Raw genomic sequence first — 2,430 nt, 5'->3', positions numbered from 1 at the left:
CAAAGGTGTTCTATGGGGTTGAGGTCAGTCAAGTTCCTCCACTCCCAACACTCTCATCCGTGTCTTTATGGACCTTGCTTTGTGCACTGGTGTGCAGTCATGTTGGAACAGGAAGGGGTCATCCCCAAACTGTTCCCACAAAGTTGGGAGCATGAAATTGTCTAAAATGTCTTGATATGCTGAAGCATTAAGAGTTCCTTTCACTGAAACTAAGGGGCCAAGCCCTATTCCTGAAAAACAACCCCACACCAGTGACAGCATGCTTTACACCACTACATCCAACACTTTGCAGTGCACTTGGTGATGTAAGGCTTGGATGCAGCTGCTTTGCCATGAAAACCCGTTCCATGAAGCTCTGCACTGTTCTTGAGCTAATCTGAAGGCCACACGAAGTTTGGAGGCCTGTAGCTATTGAAGCTGGTGACTTCTGCACACTGTGCTCCTCAGCAGGAGCTGACCCCGCTCTGTGATTTAATGTGGACTACCACTGTGGCTGAGTTTCTGTTGTTCCCAATTGCTTCCACTTTGTTACCACTAACAGCTGAGCATAGAATATTTAGTAGTGAGGAAATGTCAAAAATAGACTTATTGCATAGGTGGAACCCTATCATGGCACCATGCTTGAATTCACTGAGCTCCTGAGAGAATGCAGCTTATGACAGCAATTACCTTAAAAATGACAGTGCAAATGACAGGCAGGCTGAGGATGTTGCACAGCAGATTAGCCAGCAGGAGGGTCAGTCAGTGGGCAGTGTGCAAGAGGTAGCCTCCAGGCAGTCATCAAAAGTGGCAAACACAACCTGGATGAGAGAGAAATACAAGTGGTGAGGACAGAATAGAGGACACAGAGTGTGGCCGGTGTGGTAAAACAGGACATAAAAACATCAGAAAACGTCCAGCATTACATAACGAGTGCATAAAGTGCAAAAGAAAAGGACTGTGGGTGAGTGGACATGAGCAAAAAAGAGCATTCCGTAAACTTAAGGATGTGGTCACTAAAACTCCAGTCCTGGAATATTACGATCCAGAAAAGGAAACAGTGGTGTCGGTGGATGCCTGGAGCTCCGGCTGATAGATTCAGAAACGAAGTACGGCCAAATCAGGATTTTCAGTTTGAGGGTACAGACTTGCTTGTGAAAAGTTTCAAAAGGATCTAGTGGGCACGGGCACTTTCAAATTGGTTTACAGTGAAAAGGAGGCAGGGAAAAGGAGAAATCTCAGATGTCAAGGTATTGTGTTATCTCGGGTGTATTATACCATACAGCCGCTAGGGGGATCCAGAGTACACTGTATGGTGGAGTGACGCATAGAAGAGTAATAATGTTTATAATGCTGGATAGAGTGAAATTCTCTTGGTTTTCTCATTAAAGCTGTAAAGATAATTAATGCCTCAGTGTAAATGCCTACAAGACATAATCTTGTAGTTGTTGCTATTGTACATTAATGACAACCAAAGTTCAGCTATAATTACAATAGGAGACGGCTAAATAAAATTATAGAGTAGAGCAGTGAACAGTGTGTGTTGTATTATCCCCTGGGGCAGTGAGAATCACCTGGATATCTCCATGTCAAAACCAGCAACAAAGTCATATATATCACTGTGTTTCTTCTAGCTTTATACACTGCTCTGACCTCAACACCTTGGAGGTACCTGAGTTACAGCTTGTGACTATGATCAAGGTTATAGGTACCCTCTGCTCCAAAGCTGTAATTCATCTTCATATGTCATGCTCCTTCAACTACAGCAGGGTTGGGCAAATAATTGCTACAGGGGGCCACATAACAAATATGAACTGTGTTGGAGGGTCTAAACAACGATAACTTGAACTTAATTCTGCTCAATATTAATTTTATTAATATTAATTCTCCCATTCTAAAAGCAATAAATTATGTTTTGATTAGCTGCTGCTGGTAATCAGAAGAATAAGGATATTCTTTAAATATTTATGTAAATTTATTAATTGTTGTGTAGGTCAAAGAGGAAAATAATCCTATAGAAGTAATAGAGTTTAAAACAAAAACAATCATTGCATCACTTTCATTTTATTTTAACTTGTTAATCTTCACAAATACTGAAAAGATGTTTTGCATTATGTTAAAGATAAGCAACTGCTCAAGTTCATTTAAAAAGCAATAAGTGCTTGTTTTCACTTCATTTTACTTGTTCAGTGAGAAAAATCCAGGCTGCCTTGGGCTTGAACAAGTGCACTGAAATCTGGCTGAATGTCTGAGGTGGCTATGCGAAGGACAGCTGAGAGGTGATCAGTGATAGAAGATCTGTATCTGGATTTGTTGAACTTCATCACTGAAAATGTCTGTTCACATATGTAGGTAGATCCAAAGAGGACTAGAATCTTCTGAGCATGCCTCCTCATGTGTGGAAAGTTCTCCTCTTTGAGTGAAGAGTAAAAGTCAAGCAGTGAGACTGAC

Source organism: Hemibagrus wyckioides, linkage group LG06 (genome assembly GCF_019097595.1).
Source record: "Hemibagrus wyckioides isolate EC202008001 linkage group LG06, SWU_Hwy_1.0, whole genome shotgun sequence".
In the NCBI taxonomy this organism is placed as follows: domain Eukaryota; kingdom Metazoa; phylum Chordata; class Actinopteri; order Siluriformes; family Bagridae; genus Hemibagrus; species Hemibagrus wyckioides.
Note: the sequence above shows the minus strand (reverse complement) of the source record.